Source organism: Dermacentor andersoni, chromosome 7 (assembly GCF_023375885.2).
Source record: "Dermacentor andersoni chromosome 7, qqDerAnde1_hic_scaffold, whole genome shotgun sequence".
NCBI lineage: Eukaryota > Metazoa > Arthropoda > Arachnida > Ixodida > Ixodidae > Dermacentor > Dermacentor andersoni.
This window is the reverse complement of record NC_092820.1, coordinates 8263214-8284661: the sequence shown is the minus strand read 5'-3', so window position 1 is coordinate 8284661 and position 21448 is coordinate 8263214. Positions and strand designations below refer to the sequence as shown.

At 45.2% G+C, this 21448-nt stretch overlaps 1 protein-coding gene across 2 annotated transcripts in view; it reads right to left on the bottom strand.

Annotated features, from left to right (window-relative positions):
- Positions 1–21448, bottom strand: part of Asator (tau-tubulin kinase asator) — a 364070-nt gene that overhangs the window by 210690 nt on the left and 131932 nt on the right. Inside the window, exon 1 of one of the 2 annotated variants that reach the window (XM_072289151.1) lies at positions 5812–5886. The exons of the other annotated variant lie outside the window; for it this stretch is intronic. The gene's annotated coding sequence lies outside the window, so the exon portion shown is untranslated. Of the gene's footprint in view, positions 1–5811; positions 5887–21448 lie in introns of those variants that run through there. 2 annotated transcript variants of the gene reach the window in all.

Here is a 21448-nt window from a genome sequence, read left to right as displayed (position 1 = left end):
TATACGGAATAGCCACTACTCTTTTTTTGCTAGTACTGTTTTCTGTAATCACGTCCGTCCCCCTCGGAACAGACTTCTTCAGGCGCTCAGCCACAGTGGCCACTGCTACGCTAGGATAACCTGCTTCTAATAGGCGCCGGACCTGTGCATTAAAACTGGGGCTCGTTTTGTGCATGCAGGGTCTGGTGAAAGGAGGCTTAAGGCACGACATAGCAATTCTGGTTTTTACTACTTTGGAATGCTTGGATTGAGAGTTTAACAACGCCTTCGAAGATCTTGGGGAGTACTGCCAACAAACGTGCTTCGGTTGGAAGACCGAGGAAATGTCTAGAAACTGAATTACGCGTCGCTGAGAAAATTCCTTGGTAAACTTTCATCCTCCTCCAGAAATGTTAAATCGCTTACTCACTGAGGCAGCGGCGGAATCGAATTCTGCCCTATTGCAGAAAATGAGGTAATCATCAACGTAACGAAATGTCTTGATAACGTAATCACCTAAGGCTTTCTCTAAGCAGCTGTCAGCCTTACTCAGGTAAAGATCGCTAAGAATAGGGGCACATTTTGAGCCAATACTTGCAGAGAAATGCCTGATTTCTGCAGAAACACGCCATCTCTCCGCCCAGTCAGCATCGACTTTAAGTACATTGAAACAATTTCTAGAAAAGCTCCCGTGGAAACACCGCATCTGCCAATGAAAGCCGACTCTTTCACTTGTTCTTTAATACACTCATTTATGGAATTTAGCAACTCGTCATGCGGCAAGGAGTAATACAGTTCTTCGATATCCATACTAAAAGCTGTACAATCACCAGGATCTTCCTCTCTCAAATACTGAACTAGCGCCTGAGGATTATGCAAGCAAAAGGGGTCTGAAAAAAACTAGTGAAACTAAGCAGTTCTGTAGGTAACCAGCGACACAGCCCTGCCACGTCCCTTTCTCTGACACGATAACACGAAAAGGAATTTCTTGCTTATGGGTCTTCGCAGAGAAATACAGTTCTAAGGTGAGGGATTTCGCTTTCTTGACATTAGAGACAACCCTATCAAGATTATGTCTTGACAGGAGGTCAACCGCACGGTGCTTAACTACCAAGGGCTTGAGTTTTACTGGCTGTAAATTGTTTTCTATGGCTGAAATCGCTTTTTCTGAAAACATGTCATCTAGCATCATTACGAAGTAACCTTCCTTATCAGATATTACTGGTCTAAGTTTATGCTCCACAAGGTAAGTAACTAACGGTCGTACTGGGTCAGACGTCTTAAAATGAGAATTTTATTGTTCATTGCTTGCAATGCAATCTGAAATCAATGAAGATACGCGTCTTATGGTACAGGCGTGGCATATCTATAACGGTGGAAGTGAGTGCGTGAGTCAGCCTTCGATTACTTTACATAAAGAAGAGATTAAGTGCCTTAACAGCTATCTCCCACGTAGACCGGCACATTTACTCGACTGACACGTGGTGATACCATTTCAGAGCTTGCGCAGATGAGTTTTGTGTCTTCCTTCTTTCGCCTCATTGCTCCCTTCAGTTGATAGTCGGCGTTCGTGTAGTCCACTTCTCTTCTTTTGTGTCCTGTTTGCACGGCTCACCTTTTTTCCATAACGAATCCTTACCAACTAGCTCAGCTTTCCTTCGTTCTAAGCGCAGGAGGTAGCGCAGCCTATGATGTTATGTGGTTGATTGTTGACTATACTGCGGCTTATTACGCCCGCGTAAATAATTTCACCCCCTCTGCGATTAAATATCGCTGCCTGCATCGTCGAGGCCTTCGTTTCGACGCCTTTTCCACTAGCTACCACGCGCTGGAGGCGCGAAAAGGCCATGGTTCGACCAGACAGATGCCAAGATCCCACTTACGCTCAAGGCGTGTCAAATCACTAAAGACCTGGTCGGCAAAAGACGCGCTTTCTGAGTAGATGGCATCAGAGCTGTTTTGGTAAGCGTATTTTTTCGTCTTATTGAATGTGACGACTTGATACGCAAAATTCAGTTTACCCCGTGTTTATTAGCTATCCAGAAATTCTCCTAGTAAGAGCATTGCTGCAGTGCACTGCATCCTGTATGGCTGCTTCTGTGGTGTTCTCATTTAACCCGTGCCTACGGCGTTGCGGCCCAGCATTACAAAGGCGTATTTCCAGTACGCTGGCCATCAAACCACGTGGATTGTATGAGCTGGCACCCACTCGCCTTTATGGAGAGTTGATATAGCAGAGAATGACACGGAAGGGATAGAAACCTCGCGGAAGGTTTTCGGGATGATGGAAAGATAGCAAGAAATGGTAAGTATTCTGCCGCACTCTTTTAAACACTTAGCGAAACATTACTAGAAAATGATTCCCCAAATTTACATGAACGTTCTCCAGCTGATAGTACACTGTATTATATTGTATTACCTACAGTCTGAACCTAAAATTATAGCACAGTGGTTAATCAACACTGGCAAAAATATTAAATTCTTAACTTCTCCATGCGCCAAGTATGAGTTATATTTATGCTACTAGGTTCCCTTCGAAGAGTTATAATTTGCGTATAACTGCCATTTAAATTTATGTCTTGTCATTGGTTCTTGAGAAAGCGTACATTACAAATTAAAATGTTGACCTCAGACTGCTACTTGATACGTAATTGCAGGCACTGAGAAAGTGTACTACAAGAAAAAAAAACAATAAAGAACAGCCTGCAGAAACTTAGGCATGAGGAGATTCCCAATCAGTGCGCAAATTTCAAAATAAAGTTTACCCTACCGTGTGTCGTTAAAGGGGTCTTATGAACGTACAAGTAAGCAACATATTCCACCTTCATTAGCCACAATTACCTAGCCCCTGAAGTCGGTCGTCTGAAACACTTGGCGGAAAAGCACTTTCATATTCTCTTCTACGATGCGCTTAAAGCGCTGGTAGCGTTCCGTCAGACAGCCTTGGCAACAGCACAAACCAATTCAGCGGACGCTTCAATCCAAAGAAGGAAGGCCACGCAAAACATTCACTGCATTGAAGAGACAACAGTCCGCTCTGCTCAGCTGAAAATATTATGTCAAAGGATAATGTTAAATATTCGATGCGTAAAGATGACATAAAGTTAATAATCACTCATGCTGAAATTGTGTAATCCCATACAATCAATATTAGGCTGTTCAGTCATCAAGCGAAAGAGGCAGTAAACCAAAGGCACGTTTTAATTCTTGCACAGTGGAATGGAATGTTGGCAGTATTTTCGTTTATTTTGTTTCTCATTTGTAGGGAATGAGCCTGAAATTACGCCAGCTCTTGAGTCGGAAAATGAGTCGCAGTTCGCACAACGCTCTGTACGCGTATTAGCAAAGTTGCCCGATTAAACAACGATACTTTCGTACGAGGTATTTCACGGGACATCTCAAGCTGGTTAATTCAAATGTTCTTGTCGTGAGCTTGAACTGGCAAATGATACTGATCTAAATAGTACGGAGCATTTCTGTAACAAAAGGACAAAGAAGAGCGAAAATTCCGTTACCTTGAGTTTTTATATCGCGAGTGTTAACAAAGGAAAAAAAGAAAGGCCCTCTTTCTATATTAGACAGGGAAAAAATATATGTTGACTTTGTCGATATGTTGTTAGCATGGCAGCATACCTTCGGCTTCTGACGCGGAGTGAAGGTTAGGCGACAAACGCACCATCTCGCAACGTGTGCAAAGGCACAGACAGCGGAGGATGGTATCACTGCGCAGCGCTGTTACTTATGAGCGCATACAGCAAGCACTCCAAACTTATGAATGACAACTTATAATGGTGTGGTTCAAAAGCAAATTGCTAAGTTGTGGTGCTTAATCTATGGAGGTAGCAACTTGAGAGGTCCGCGCAGCAAGCGATGGGGGTGACGTCAGTAGAAAGGACAATGAAGGTGCCTCTCATACCTAAAACGAACAAATGCCGCACTAAAGGTCATTTGATATGTTAAGCCGCTGGTCGAACACTTCTTCGCCGGCAAAGCTTTTTATTAAAGAGCTATCTCTCTCTCTCACGCCGGTGGTCCGCTAGAGTAACGCAGTGGGCGTGCCAAGGGAAGGAGAAACGACGAGGGCGTGGCAATCGGGGGGTAGGGGCAGATAAAGAAGATGACGCGATGCAGGTGTAATTGGAGACGGCCGGGAAAGGGCAGATGTTATCGGTAGTGCAAGCAGATAGGCTGCTGATGAACATCATAAGCGCCTTCGCAACATGCAACGCACCTGCTGCGCTTTCTGAAGGGTTATTTTCATTATTGCCACAAAGGAAAGACGTTGCACGAGATAACTGAAGCCATCGTTATCAGAAAGGACAAATCGGGATGTAACTGCAGCGTTGCTTTATTTATAGCCACGGTAAATTCCTTTCGTGATGATGATATTTTATGAATTTTGTTTGCGCAAGGGTCGGATATGGCCAAAGAGTTCTTCATGTTGAATGAATGAATGACGCTGGCACAGGGCACACCAACACCTTTGAAGAGTATTTCTCGCAGGAAAATAGACAAATAGCGGCTACTTTACGGGGCTGAATACTCGACGACGGTCAATAGAAAAAAACTAAAGCGAAACAATGACGAAGCGATGAACACTGCGTTGACGGTGTAACAAATTGGCTCTCCTGTGGGCAATGAGAGTTGTGCTACGCTCTTGCATACAAGTATAACTGAAAGGATCTATTTCTGAGGAGTAATTCCACACGTGAGTTTCGTTTAGAGATTGCGTGCATAAGCTTTCAAAATTAGAAAAAATGTTATGACCCTGCAAGGAGGAAGAGAATGTTGAAACAGCAAAATCGCCGTATGAGTAGCTTCTCACACACAGGGTAGCGCTGAGTCTGCAATAACTGCAAGTTCTTTGGTGCTACTGTGGGTGGGACGCAATCACACGCAAGTTATACAAAATATTCCAATTGTCTGTAAGGCCTGTAGTTTCCGCATAATATGAGGTAGAATATATTAGTATATGCAAGTTTCACAGAAAAATAATGAGCCACCTAGGAGAACCACTGTCGCTGCAACGAGTAATAAACGCCAGGTACAGAACCACCCGTTACTTAGCGAGAAACTTTGCTCCACGTCAAAGTGAGAGACAGGACGTGAATATAACACGCGTTCTAGAGCGTGCTGTGTTCAAATGACGTCAATGGCAAAGCCACATAAAGGCATAGGTGCATTACATATAAAAAAAGTCTCATTAGCACTCCTTCCTTTACGTTGCGTGACACATCGCATAGCACATAGCCTTAGACCTTCGTCTAACCAAATGTTCTGGAAGATTGCTTAGATGTAACATGGACGTTGGTTTCAGAAAGTGCACCTGCACTGTGCGTGCTGGCACCGAGAACGCAGCTGACATTTGGCTCCAGAAGTTGCTTTCGCGGTAGCCTTCCTTATCGGGAAACGCTAATCCCCATATCGGCTCGGCAGTGAGCCTCCTGGCAACAGGCGTTGCTCTACAAACGCATCGGTGACAGCGATGAAGTGCACCTTGTGGCGAACACGGTCGACAACGCGAGAGACGAGGCTGTCTCAAAGCTGTGCGTGTTTTCCATTAGGGCTACACGGACTGGAACGAACTGCTAACACAAAGGATGGGAAGCTTCCCGTTCGAACACCGCCGCAACGTCTTCTACACGACTCGCCAGTTCAGCGTCGTCCATGCTCTAACGGGGCCGCGACGCGCTCGGGCCCCTGCTGTCGGCTCCAATGCCGAACGCGCCTCCGCCGGAGCAACCCACTGCCGGGGCGCCGAGCCGCTCTCGACCGCGCGCGAGAAGGCGCAGGCTCGATACGCGCACACCGAAAACGAGGAAATCTGCTCACCTGTGCCGTTTTTCGTTGTGCACGGTGGGATCCCAGTGGGGCAGCCATGTTGAACGCACCGATCCCGAGCTACCTCGCGCGCTCACGTCAGGCGGGGGAGGGGGGGGGGATGCGGTCGCAGCCGCGGATTCCCTCTCCCCTTCACGCACCGGTGCGTCGGAGCGGAAAGAATGGAGTACAGAACTCAGAGAAGCCGCGCTCAACGGTCGTGACGGAATCTGGGCAACCGCTATTGTTGCGCCATCTGTTGTTGCAGAAAAAAGCTTCTATGTTGTCTCACTCTCGTTGTTGTTCATTTATTGGCTTAAGCTATACTTCTGCGCTAAGGACTAGGTGGCGTTGCAAAAATGGTCAAGTGCCCAAGTGCATTTGTATTAGTGTGGCCTTGCTCGTAAGTGGTGGTTGCATTTGTCCACTAAGCACACAAATTACCTCCCAACGAAGGCGCGGCCCCTGGTGGCTGCTGCCGCCGCAGCCGCGACGGCGCGGAGAACTCATTCCGCTTTTTGCTGTTGGCTGCTCCGTGTCGTTCCGCGTGCGTCATGCGGGTGCGGAGTGGCGGGAGGAGTGCTTCGCCGCACAGCTATCGCGCTCCGGGAGAAGTGACATTACCGTTTTGCGACTCGAACGCGTGCTGGCCTTCTTTCACGCGTTCAGTTTGGACGACGAATGTGCAACGATGGGTCGCAGGCTTGTATGGACCTATGTGCGGATACAACGGGCGTGTGGTGTGATATTTCTTGAATGGTGGATCATTATGACGCCGTCATTAAATAGCGCTGTTAAACTTAGCCAACTTGACTGCGAAGTGAACGGCGTGATCGCCCAATGCGACTTAAAGGTGCTCCAGGACCTGAAAACATACCTGTCAGCAGTAGAAGACGTAATGGACGGTGGTCTACGATTACAGCCAAGGCAACATAAGAAAAGAAGTTCTCGAAAGTCGCTTCATTATCAAATACTTCGCCACTAGATTTGACCCAAATGAAGCCGTTGCTTGAATAGTAGTAGTAGTAGTAGTAGTAGTAATAGTAGTAGTGTAGTCACGACTGTCAGAATTAAAAGAAAGAATGGGCTGAAATAAATAATCAGAAGAATATGAATGGCCTGGGGTGCATTTGGCAGGCATTCTCAGATGATGAACAGCAGGTTGCCATTATCCCTCAAGAGAAAAGTGTATAACAGCTGTGTCTTACCAGTACTCATGTACGGGGCAGACACCTGCAGGCTTACGAAAAGGGTGCTACTTAAATTGAGGACGACGCAACGAGCTATGAAAAGAAGCATGATGGGTGTAACGTTAAGGGATAAGAAAAGAGCAGATTGTGTGAGGGAACAAACGCGAGTTAATGACATCTTAGTTGAAATCAAGAAAAAGAAATGGGCATGGGCAGGGCATGTAATGAGAAGGGAAGATAACGGATGGTCATTAAGGGTTACGGACTAGATTCCAAGGGAAGGAAAGCGTAGCAGGGGGCGGCAGAAAGTTAGGTGGGCGGATGATATTAAGAAGTTTGCAAAGACAACATGGCCACGATTAGTACATGACCGGGGTAGTTGGAGAGGTATGGAGAGGCCTTTGCCCTGCAGTGGGCGTAACCAGTATGATGATGATGATGAGTCACGACTACTACTTTAGTAAAGCAGGGACGGCCTCGAGAAGTACGAAGGTTCGGGGAGAGGCATGTACCGCACTCCCCGCATCACTTCAATGAATCTGAATTGACTTCTCTGATGCAGGAAATTGGCATATGATGTCACGAACCACTCAGCCATTTTTACCGGCGATTTTCATTTGGAGTGCTGAGCTCGGCTTGGGAAGCTCGGCTACACTGAGCAAAGGCTGTTCCTTGAGTCATGTTGGCACTTTTGCAATGTGCTCGCAGTTTCCTTGAAGAGCAAAAATAAAGGTTTTGGTTTGCTCCTGTTATTAGAGAAGACGGTTGTACTACTTGGAGAGTAATCCAGAGTTGATACATTTGTAAGCACGCAATGATTGTTTAGTGGAAAAGAATGCCCCCAGGCACAGCACGGAGAAACGGCAGTGAGGCTGACGAACGTTAGTATAGGATTAATAAGAGCAAAGAAACTAAGAGCAAGGAATGTACTAGAAAGGACACTAGCTCCTTCTCCTGTGTGCTCCTTCTTCTGGCCTTGCGTCTTGTTAGGAATAATAAAGAAAATAAGTTTCAGTTCATTCCCTAGCTCCCAGTTTATTCACTATGTCATTGGTCTCTGCCCTACATTGCATAATAAATGATTGAAAATAGAGGAATAACGCACAGTTGTAGCGGTAGTGTACATAACCACATTTCCAAACCGTTTCAACATTGATTAGGCTACAGACACAAGCACTTGGTTCGTTGTGAAACAACTCAGTACTGCTTAACCGCAGCGTTGTCGATGCGTGGTACGCGAATGCGTAGAATAAGTCGTTGTTTTACGTAACTGTTAATTGTCTATAAGGGCACCTCTAGAACCACGGGTCGAAACATGAAGACAGTTCTTGCGCAGCAATATGCAAGCCTTGCGCCGTTTCATGCTCCCCATCTTAGACGATATGCTAAACCAAGATGCGTTTATATTCCGCTGATGTTTATTAGCATCCATAATAAAACACCGGCTGCTCGCAGGAAGCGTATGTTATATAATTCTGAATTGTGAATCCATTCTGAATGAGAGTGAAAACTGGAAAAAAGCATCACTTGAAATATTTAACTGATTGTTTTATTAGGTTCGTCATAGCATCCAGTGACAGGATGTTGATAAAAGATATGCTCACCAACGCCTCGAGGAACCACGTGCCCCTTTTACTCATGTGCAATGAGAGTAAAGCTTAAAGACATCTGCCGGGAGAAATAACAGGAGTGAGCATGGACAATTTAGACGGTATGCATTATGCTTATCTTGGAACACGATGTCACAGTGCACAATCAATTCGAGCTTCCTATTGTTTCCAAGGATGCCCTACAGGAAATAAAAGACCCAGAATATACAACAGAGGTAGCAAGCACATGATTTTAAACTTTTGAACAATGCATTATTTAAGTTATATTGGTATAGAAATAACTTGCTTTGTATTTCTTTATATTTCTTTTTTTTTTCGTATGGTTCTTCCAAACAAAGGTCTGTCACTTCAATACACACAGAAATTCACCGTCTGAAATTTTATTGCCCGCTTTACAGCGCTTAGTGCACTGTAATAATTTCTTTTAAGCCATCATCTCTGATAGCAATGTAAAATCAGGCAACCCTACCTTACAGGCACATTGAAATTGCCGTATATTATCGTATTCAGGAAAAAAAAATATCTAAGGGACAACTTCCTGCGATTTGGAGAAAGCAGTCTCCTTAAAGCTCTAGTAGACACAACTGATGGCTCTGAGGCCAACGGCGAGTACACTTTCTTTTTACCGTTCTTGATTTATTTGTTAGGTTGCTTGTTTGTTTGTTTGTTTGTTTTATCGTCCGATAAATTAAAAACGTTCAGCACAAAACAAATGTTCACGCATAAGCACAGAGCGTTCCTGTACGTAAGAGGCAGTGAATTAATCGTGATGAACACCCCCCCCCTCCCCAAAAAAATTAAAAGATATTAAAAAATAAATAAAATACGAGTAGGAAAAAGTCGCCTGGTAGATAGCACGTGTGCTTTGCATTGGCACATACCTTTCAACTGGCAGAGAAAGCCCGGCAGCCGACCAACACGAAAAGAGGCGAAAGAACGAAACAAAAAGGAAGATAACTATTGCTTCAATAGCCTTTGCAGAATGACAAACAGTCTTCTATCGTTGCTGTTGGTGTTTTCTCTGAAATAAACAAAAATATGAAAGAAGCGCTTAGAACAAGTGTAAACTGAGCCTACTTTGTGCGTATTGAAGTTTCAGCAGTGCATAGGCAGCGTTTGCTTAGCTGACACTTTTTAGCTGCAGCCGTTCTTCGAAGATAAATATTCTTCTAGTGTGGCATGTCCATTCTTCCGCCATTGTGCATTATGCGCACTGAAATTCCGGTGTCCAAAGTGCGGCATAGAGAATTTTGTTCGAGAGGCTGAAAGCCTCAGGGAAGACATTTAGCTTCATCTGGCGGACATTTCTCCAACTATTTGACGCGCAGTTCGAGCTTTGGCGCAGCGTGGCAGCTCGAGGCGCTCTTATCTGAACGAGCGCAGTGTCCTTAGATCGCGATACGTTTGCGGTCAGCTCCATACTACATGTCCCTGTATTTCACGTCACACATTGCGAGCTATTTTAATAAACCACAGTAGGTAATTTTTACTGCGTAATTAAGACTTTGACATTGTTTAGTTTTGTCAAAAGTAGGCTTCGAGATTTCTCGTATAGAAAAAGAAAAGACCACGTGTAAAATGTCACTGATTTTTCTGTCGAGCGCAAAGCGCGAATTGAACGAGAATTATGGAATAGCTGTTTTGAAAATCAACAATTGTCATAAACCCGAATGTAGCTTGAAGCAACAAAGGAAACGAATACGGATTTCTCAAGAAGCTTCAATGTTGAAGAATAATTCGTTCTGGTCCGGGGGTAGAAACTGGTACCAACAACATTGTGTGATTAATCGCTGTACCATCATGTCCAAACAGCAGGGATTGCAGAAGGAGTCCGAATAATTATATTGCTCAAAGTAATCACTGGAATGTGTTGATGGGCTGCTAGGGGGCCCCGCTTACCGGCGCGACATGGAGGAAAGAAAGCCGCCGGTGACTCCGTCCTACCGAGTATTTGTTTCCACGTCGCATTAATATGCACCCTCTGCATTGGGGCACTCAATGCAGCAAATCAGTGCTGCTCAAGCTCAGAACCTGGAGCAAGGTTCTTGGAAAGCAAACGTTGTCGTCCATATGAATTTAGGATGTATCTCTTTCTTGAATCTTTCTCCACTTTGCGGACTTCCGGAAAACCACCTTCGCGTAAATGGTAGTACATAAACAGAACTTGAAAGATTATCGTGTTTTGTAAGCATTAGTGGCATTCTTCGTTTTTGTACAAGTAAGCAGAAGCTTACGCGGTAGCTTAAAGGAGGCGTGGTATAACCGCTTTACAAGCATACAGCAAGGCCTCTTCCAAGGTCGCCTATTTTGCGCCCGGCTCAGAGCTTCGTGCTCCTGTAGATCACGAGCATGTATTCGCAACTTTAAATGGTCGCCTGTAGGGTTTGCCTAGCCGGGTTCACGGCCGACTGCACACGTGCGATTACGGAACTACGAGGCCGTTTAGAAATCTTTCTACATTGAGTTACCCATCGCGATCAGGAAAACACATCTATCAGAGATAAATTAAAGGAGTATTTAGGCACGTAAGATGTACGAAATGGGTTGCAGAAATCTCCGAAACGCGCTGCCGATATGTGCCTACTGAGACGCTTCCCTTTTTGTGTACTCCTCTAGATTCCGAGCGTGTATGCGCAACTGCTAAACTGCCTGCATGGCAAGTTCGGCGCCAAGCGGGATGTCAACAGGTTTCCCGCGCGAAGTGCGCACACAATGTATAACGGATCGCCGGCACAAGCATACGCTGTAGCTTAAAGGGGGCGTCGTATAAGCGCTTTCCAACCATAGAGCAAGGCCGCTTCCAAGGTCGGCTATTTTACGCGCGGCTCAGAACTATTGTTTCGCGGCCCGTCTAGCCACTGAGAATTTTGCCTTCGAACGAAAGCCTCAGTCAACGCACCCTCTTCACATCCGGCGTCTCAGCCTTGCGTGGCGCATCAGTACCAGTTCCGTCTCCTTCGGAAAGATTTCTCCGATGCATGAGACAGGCAGCCGAGACCGTGAACTATTTGGTGTACCTCCCTCCTGACGCGACTAGTAAATCCGCGGTAAGCGCTGAAAGTTTTTTTCATTTTCTAATTTTCATTTTTTTGCCACATTTTAGAGCGCCGGTCAATTCTGCGGAAAATATGTCGTGTTCATGGCGCGTGCGTACGGGAGACTCCGAAACCACGATGTTAGAACCTTTGAGAAATGCTATGCTGTGCCTCTTGCCGCCATCATCAAAGCCCGTATACCACGCATAATTCAAGCATGTTTTCAGGCATTCGAAATATACTAAATGGACTTAAACTGACTCTACCGAAATGCCTCGCGCTGGCTTCCTAATGAGATACCCCCCTCACCCTCCCAAAAGAAAAAAGCAATTGCAGCGCTAAAGGACGCGAAAAAGTGATGAGAAGGATTGCTGTAGCACGCAAACAAAAAATAAATAACGTTACGTCAACAGTTGCAAAGTTCACATACAGATATACATCAAGTAAAAAAAAAAAAGTCGTAGTTCGCGTCCAGTTATTTCTTCAACATTTGCACTCATGTTCCATTTCGCGAGTTTCCGTTTGTACTCCTGTGTATCACGAGCATATATTCGCAACTGTGAACGGTCGTCGGTACGCCTGTAGGGTTTGACTAGCCGAGTTCACGGCAGTCTGCACACGCGCGATTCCGGAACAATGAGGCCAGAACTGTTTAAAAATCGTTCCACATTGAGTTACCCATCGTGATCAGGAGAACACATCTATCGCGGATAAAGCAAAAAAGTTTTTAGGCATGTAGGGCCATCTGGCCTGTACTTGTCGGTCGTAAGGTAGCCTCGCCGCCTATGGGATTATCTGACTGAACTAAGTCGAATGCTCGGTTGACATAGTCGGTAGTTCAAATCCCTCTATGAGGTATTTTTTTTTTTTTTTTTTGATGAGTGTGAGCTTGAAATTCACCTCCTCCAGTGCACATCTGCATGCTTGGAGTGACGCCTGTCACCGGCAAAAGATGCGGAGAGTGAGTGGGGCTACACTGATCCAGGTACAATCAAATTAGGAAGACCCATTAAGCTTTAACGGAACACTCCCTCACCAGAAAAGGAATTGGCCTCCCTGGTGCAGTATTCGGCGACTCCCTCCCAAATGAGTCACTCAATTACCTAATGGCCCTCAGTCCCCAGCAGCTGCGGAGCACCTGACCAAGGCGGCGGTCAGACCTGTAACGCAGCAGAGGGTGATTAAAAACTATGGGTCCGGGCAGGCCGCCAATGGAAACTGAGCCTTGCAACGTTTAACACCCGAACTTTCTCGAGTGACGCTAGCTGAGCAGGACTCTGATGAACTATCAGACATTATTTGGGATATCATAGGCCTTAGTGAGATTAGAAGAACTGGTGAGGCTTATACATTGCTGTATAACGGACATGTCCTTTGCTATATAGGTCTCCTAGATAAGAAGCAATTGCGCGTAGGATGTCCTAATACATAAGGACATGCATAGCGGGAGGCATTCACGAATTCTACAGCATTAATGAGAGGGTAGCTGTAGTCATAATGAAATTTAATAAGAGGTATATATTAAACGTAGTACAGGCCTACCCTCCAACATACAGTCACGATGATGAGGAAGTACGTCAGTTTTATGAAGATGTTGAGTTAACGGTGAGAAAAGTGCAAACTCAGTGTAGTGTAGTAATGGGCGACTTCAATTCAAAAATGGGGGAAAAGCAGGCTGGTGAATAAGCAATGGGAAACTACGGCGTCGATTCTAGGAACGCTAGAGGAGAGATGCTGGAAGAATTCGTAGAAAGGAATAAGCTTCGAATAATGAACACCTTTTTCTGGAAGCGTAGCAACACAAGGTGGAGCTGGAAAGGCCCGAATTTGGAAAATAGAAATGAAATTGACTGCCTGCTTTCCGCTGATCCCAGCATAGTACAGGATGTAGAAGGTAGGAGGTAGGGTAAAGTGCAGTGATCATTGGTTAGTGAGGGCTGGGATTCACATCAATTTGAAGAGAGAAAGAGCAAAATTGGTCAAGAAGAAACAGTTCAACCCAGAGGCAGTAAGCGTAAAAGCAGACAAATCCAGGCTGGTGCTTGCAAACAAACATGAAGCTTCATTAAAACTTCCTTCTGGGCGAGTTAGTGCATGTTTGACTAAAAATGGTAGCAGAGCAAACACATGCATCCACGAAGTAAGAAGGACGAGACACAAGCGGTTGTGTCGGGTCCTTGTTACTTTGTGGGCGAATATGTTGGCGCTGCTGTAATTTTTAAGTCAAATATGAAGCCTTAGAACAGAGAGGTGATGATAACGTAGAGCTAATGAATCAAACCGTAACTAGGCTGGCTTCAGAGGCAGCAATTGAAGTGGGACGCAAGGCACCAAGGCACCCTGTAGGCAAGCTCTGCCAAGTAAGAAAGGACGTATTAAAGAAATGGCAAAGAATGAAAGTATTGAACTCAAGAGATGAGATAGAATTCGCGGAACTGTCAAAAGTGTTCAACAAGGCGAAAATAAGCGATATTCGAAACTATAACGTGAGAAAGACTGAAGAAGCCGTAAAAAATGGACGCAGCCTGAAATCAGTGAAAAAGAAACTTGGCAAAGTGTAACCCTAGACGTATGCACTGAAAGATAAGCAGGGTAACATCTTCAGCATTCTCGAAGATGCAGTAAAAGAAGCGGAAGAATTCTATACTGACCTGTACCCAGAGGAGTCAGGATTTCTCCATTAGAAACAATAATGAACAGGATGCAGAAAATCCTCCTACAACCAGCGATGAAGTCAGAAGGGCCTTCCAATACATGAAAGGAGGAAGAGCGGCAGGAGAATATCATCATCATCATCATCATCATCCTCATCATCATTTATTAACCCTTGTGTAACCCCTTGTGTAATGCCCTTAACAGGGCATTACACAAGGGGGGGACAGTATTGAAATAACATTTAATGGAGCGAATGCTATTTAACAATGAATCAACTACGTTACAAGTACAGAGCACACACACACACAAGAAAGGATACAGTAAAGAGCAGTGCAATACACAAGGCAAGAAAAAGGTAAAACACACGTCCTTTCAAAGAAGAATGGGATGGAGGAAGTAATTAGGAATAAGCTAAGAAACGAAGAGACACTTAGTAATAAGAGATTTACACCCAACCGGACATTGATATACAAGTCAAAGTATACAAAGCCTAATGTCAATCAATATCTTCTATTGGACAACATCTGTAACGTAAAAATGGTGCGAGAAAACAAAAATGCGTAGTTCAAGTTATTTAACGAAGAGTTCAGTTAAGGACTGCCTGAATTTTTCTGGACTTCTCTCAAGAGCAACTGCTTCGGGAAGGCGATTCCAGTCTTCAATGGCTGCGGGGAGAAACGATTTCTTGAATGTAAGAGTTGAACCATGAAGGCGTTGGACGCTGTTCAACAGGGGGCGAGAAGTTAGAGCGGGTGGCAGTAACAGTGTACCATGCTGGTTACAAAAGTTGTGATATAGCTTATGGAACAAGCTGACACGTGACATTCTGCGTCTTACTGCTAAAGGGGGTAGTTGAAGAGTTGATTTTTCGTGGGTTACGCTGACGTGTGTATCATATTTTGATGAAATCAATCGGGCAGCATGATTTTGGACCGACTCGAGAGAGGTCATTATATTATGTTGGTAAGGGCTCCAAATGGGATAAGCATATTCGAGTTTGCTCCTAACGAAGGTTTCGTAGGCTATTTTTCTGATTTGCGGGGGGGACAGATGTAGTGTTCTTTTTAAGTAACCTAGCAACCTTGAAGTATCAGTTACAACATTCGAGATATGCTCCGACCATGTCAGTTTGCTGTTAATAAGGACGCCTGGGTATCGGTAAGAGCTAGCACGGGATAAAAGTGTAAAATTAAGGGAGTACTGAAAGATCAGATTAGTTTTTTTGCCTGAAGCGACCATGCATTGCACTTTGAGGTATTAGGCTCCATCAACCAGCGCGAGCACATCGTTTGGATTAGGTTTAGGTTGCGGTGTAGTAATGATTGATCACTACTGTTTGAGATTCGACGATATACAACGTAATCATCAGCAAAAAGGCGAATAGATGACGTTATTCCAGATGGCATGTCATTTCTGAAGATAATGAAGTTAATCTATGACGAAAAGCAGTCGATTTAATCAAAGATAGAGGAGACATAATGCTTGGAAAACACGCGGCTCTTTATACGAAGTGTCTATCCAATGCAAGCGTCCCAGAAAACTGGAAGAACGCAAACATTATACTAATACACAGAAAGGGAGACGTTAAAGAACTGAAAAATTATAGGCCCAATAGCTTACTCCCAGTATTATAAAAAATATTAACCAAAATAATCTCAAATAGAATAAGGGCAACACTGGACTTTCGTGAACCAAGAAAACTGGCTGGCTTCAGGAAGGAATACTCTGCAATGGATCACATCCATGTCATTAATCAGGTTATCGAGAAATCCGCAGAGTAAAATAGGGCTCTCTGTATGGCTTTCATAGATTACGAAAATGCATTCGATTCATAGATATACGAGCAGTCATAGAGGCATTGCGTAATCAAGGAGTACAGCACGCTTACGTAAATACCTTGGAAAATATCTACAGAGGTTCTACAGCTACCTTAATTGTACACAAGAAAAGCAGGAGGATGCCTATGAAGTAAGGGGTCAGCAGGGAGGCACAATCTCTCCAATGCTATCCACTACGCGCTTGGAAGAAGCACTCAAGCTATTAAACTGGGAAGGCTTAGGAGTAAGGATCGACGGCGAATATCTCAGCAACCTTCGGTTTGCCGATGACATTGCTCTATTCAACAAAAATGCAGACGAGTTACAAAAAATGCTTGAGGACCTTCACAGAGAGAGTGTAAAAGTGGGATTGAAGATTAATATGCAGAAGACAAACATAATGTTGAATAGCCGGCCAAACGAACAAGAGTTCAGGATCGCCAGTCAGTTTCTAGAGTTTGTGAAGGAGCATGTTTACCTAGGCCAAATAACCACAGGGAACCCTGATCATGAGAAGGAAATTCATAGAAAATAAAACTGGGTTGGATCGCATACGGCCGACATTGTCACCTCCTGAGTGGACGCTTACCATTATCATTGAAAAGCAAGGTGTACAATCAGTGCATTTTACAAGTGCTGACATATGGGGCAGAGACTTGGAGACTGACAAAGAAGCTTGAGAACAAGTTAAGGACCGCACAAGGAGCGATGGAATGAAGATAGCTAGGCATAACGTTAAGAGACAGAAAGAGAGTAGTTTGGATTACAGAGCAGCGGGTATAGGCCATATTCTAATAGACATCAAGACAAAAAAAAATTGAGCAGGGCGGGTCATGTAATGCGCCGGTTAGATAACCGTTGGACCATTATGGTTACAGAATGGGTAGCAAGAGAAGGGAAGCGCAGTCGAGGATGGCAGAAGACTACGTTGAGAGATGAAATTAGAAAATTCGTGGGCGCTAGTTGGAATCGGTTGGCGCCGGAGATGGGTAGTTGGAGACCGCAGGCAGAGGCCTTCTTGCTGCAGTTGGCATAAAACAGGCTGGTGATGATGAGGAGCAGGAGGAGGAGGAAAAACAGTGTAAGAAAGAATTCTTATGTTTAGAGATAAAATCTTTGCCTTGATTAGGTTGTTTAGGCGATTATCTATGGTCACCAAGTATGTTGAAATACAATATTGTTATGAAGTACTGAAACCGTTTAGGACTGCTAATTTATTAATAATAAGTATACTAATAATAATACAATTGATTACAGACCGCAGCAATACCTATCTATGAAGCCTTTGCACTAGTGTGCAAAGAATGGGACAAAACAGATTACACTGAGAACGCCTGTGCAACAGGCAAAGCAATATGAAGTAAAGAAGAAATAATTATAAAGCGTAAAGGCGGCTATGAAGTCTGCTAATCATGAAACAGAATTATTTATGAACACGGGCATATAACTATGAAAAGCATTAATATTGACACATGTACTTGTTTAGCGAATGACCACTTTTTACCGCCTAACGAATGTTATCGCACAGCGCAGGACGGACCTGCATGTATCGGCAGTTTCTCGAACGTCATCGATGGTTCTATCTACTGTCTGTTGTCAGCGAACCTTGTGGAATCTGATTTCTTGTGTGCGCGACGCGAATGGTGTAGAACTTTGTGGAAGACACACGGTCACCAGCGATTGCTCTGGAACCTTCGATGACTGATCTATAAGAGCTGACGCGCTTGACCCGCTGATCACACTTTCGACGATCGCCGACTGTGTTTAGCGCTATCACCGTTCCTTGAGTGCAGCCTGTTTTTGATGGCACAAGTTCGCCCAATAATATGCTCGTTTCTTCCTGACCAGTTTTGCTGCTTTCTTCATCGTACCACTACATGACATTTGGTGGAGGTGCTAGTGCGTTCAACTACCGAACGCCCCCACAAAGCCGCTATCGAAGTACCGAGGACAACACCGACGTCGCCAAGGACCAGCAAGCTAGCCGTCAAAGCATGAACTGCTACCGGAACACGGACCTCTTCCCGAGAAGAGCAGAGGGATCAAGCCCAAGTCAGCAACCCCAATGGCTGCCCCAGTGTGCCCCATTCTGCTGCAACAAACTCGGGACCGACCAACCTTCCATGGATCATCGTCTGAAGACCTATTAATGAACCGCGACTTTCAACAACTGGGTCTACAGCGACAAGCTGCGACACGTCTTTTTCACATTGGGAGACGCCGCCAGGACGTAGTTCGCGAACAGAGAGACCACCATAACGATGTGGGACCCATTGCGAAGCGGCCTTCTGCAGACATTCACAAGCGTCGCACACAGAAAACGAGCCCAAGCTCTACAAGAAACCCGAGTGCAGCAGCCCAATGAGACCATGGCGATCTTCACGGAGGAGATGAGCCGTCTATTCCGCCACGCCGACCCCGAGGAGAATAAATTCCGCCTACTCGTGCGTGGTGTAAAGGAGGAAGTTTTCGCCGGAATGGTACCAAGTCCACCGAAGATCGTCGACTAGTTTCTTCGAGGGGCCACCAGCATCGAGAAGACGCTGCAAATGCGGCACCGGCAATTCAACCGCCGCATGAACCCAACAAACTACACCGGAGTTCAGTCACTGGCCACCGACGACCGGCGCGAAACTATCAGAGTGGTCATGCGAGAGGAGCTTCCGAAGCTGTTCCATTGGTCACGGCCTCAAGTGGCTTAGATTGCCGACGTCGTACACGAAGAGCTGCAACAATCATTCGGAGTACCTCAATCGCCGCAGCATCAGCAGGAAGCAATGACGTACGCCGTAACCCGCCGTCACGTTCCCCCTCCGCACCTTCACCAGGGCCCGGTAACGCCACAGTTCCGTCGTCCACCACCGCCAGCACCACAACTCATAGACGCACGCAGCATTCCAAGAAAGACGGACGTTTGGCGCGCCTCCGACTACCGTCGGCTTTGCTATCATTGCGGAGAAGCCGGCCACATCTACCGCCGATTTCCTTACCGTGAGATGGGACTGCAAGGGTTCGCCGTCAACATACCGCGCCCACAGCCAGGTGAACGCCCAGGTGACATCGCCGACTAACTCGCCGCCACTCAGCAAAGCCCTTGACAGCTACCTGTCGCCGCAACGCCGATGATACACTGGCCCAGCCCGGGGCCGGTCTGCCAGCCCAAGTTCGACTGTGTTCACCGCTGTCGCCGTTCTTTGAGTGTAGCCTGTTTTTGAGGGCGCAAGCTCACCCAATAAAACGCTAGTTTTGTCATTACCAGCTTTGCTGCTTTCTTCACCCTCCCTACTACGTGACAATATAGGCAGAATACGCACGCATGTTTTTTTTCCTTTTTTAAGTCTAGCCATCAGACATTGACTACTGCAACAAAGTCACCCTGAAAACACGATACGTTGCCAGGCAGTTCTTTGCGGCACGCCGACTTGTGCATATGGTAAGTAAGAAGCTTTAGACAGCGTTTACTGGCAACGGCCACCTTAAAGAACAAACGGTGTGAGTACGTATTGGTATAAATGTTCTCAGGTGACTGCATATCAGAGGATTGAACTGGGCTCGACAGAAAGACAAAAGTAGCGGACGAAAATAGGGGTGCGATCTTGTACGCGTTCCAAAATAGAACGGAGGCGGTCCGTTCCATCGAGCCGCACACGATTGGTCAATTTGAATCGTGACGAATACCATGACGTCAATTGTGACGTGATATCTGCTGTCAATCATTCCGTGTTGTCGGCTATCGGACGAATGCAATGGAATGGACCGCCCATTTCGCGTCGTAAAGAACGAACCGCCTCCGTTCTATTTTGGAACGCGTACAAGATCGCACCCCAGATATACATTTCTGCTGTGCAGCCTTAATGACGTAGGAATGATGTTCTGCCTAACACCACAGGGGCAAAAATGGTTTAATGTGTAGGTTCTTGAGTATGGATACCAAGTTGAGCTGCGTAGTTTTAACTAAAAACACGAGAATAAACCACAGTCACCCAAACACGATGACGCACGTCATCCTGTGCGTGCGTGTGTTATTATTGTGTGTTTCATGAGAATTGTGCAGCGAAACTTAATCTATGTGCAGAGGCACACTCTAGCAGCGCGAAGCATTACTAGTGTGCGGCGTCGGAAACAATGAAGGGAGAGCTAGCCATCGGGTACATGACCAAGAGCGCGGACGGCTAGTTATTATTATGTTATATGAGCTCTAACGTGGGCAGAGAAGCATAGCATGCTACGTCTGAAGCATGAAGCATAAAGGTATTTAACGCCATCAGCTTTACGCATTGGAGCATTTCAAAAGGTATATAAAATTGTGAACGATGCGCTTTCCACAGGTACCGTATTGCCATAGCTTTGGACGCGTTCTACAATGGCGTGTTAGGGTTCAGTGCACCAACATGGGAGAGAACAAAATCTATTCTTGAGGTCGGTGCAAATCACAAACTTGCCTTTTTATTCTTTAAGACTGATGGTAGCGCTAAAAGGGACGAACACACGGTGAAAAGACGACACGACGACGAGGGAACGCTTGCCATTTTGGACAACACGGTCAATACGATTACTGCTGGAGATTGAACCTAATAACGCGAAGTTCCTAAACACCTTGCGGTTGACAAGAGTTTTGATTCAGTTACTAATTGGTGTTCCTTGTATAATGCGCAGTGGTCTGCAGTATTGCAAATAAAAAAATTAAGAAAGACATAACGTACCTTTACACCAAAGGAATTCAAAACCGCTATTCAATTAATTTATCTTGAAGTGTCCCTGAATACCTATAATCCTTGAAATGTATTTGTGAATTCACAAAAGAAGAAAAGAAAAAGCACGAAACATGATCAAACCGCAGTACAAGGTGACAAAAAAAAGACAGTCCAGAGCACATATGTTATTTGGAAATGCCGACATCAACGTGCAAATGATTTGTTAGGTTAAACACGTCTTACAGTATTCTATGTAGAAGTTGATCTAACATAGAAAATATTGGAATTACGCAAGTTTGGACGAGGCACATACAACGCTACATCCGATAGTAACCGCGGACAGGAGAGGTGGTAGTGGACTAATTTATAGAAAAAATAGGCTACCAATATATCTTAGTCCAATTACTAGGGACCAAATGTTAAACATGTACAATGCGCGCTCGTAGTCATAGTAACACGTCTTCCGAGAAATCGGTTATACAAGATTCGAACGACACATCACTTAACGGATTCATTCATTTTTTGTCGTGTTGGTCAAATTAACACCATACCATACAACAGAATCAAACTCTGTTTCACATGGATTGATAAGACAATAAAGAGAAAAATTACTCGACCTGCGTTAGTAATTCACCCTGCCGCAATAAA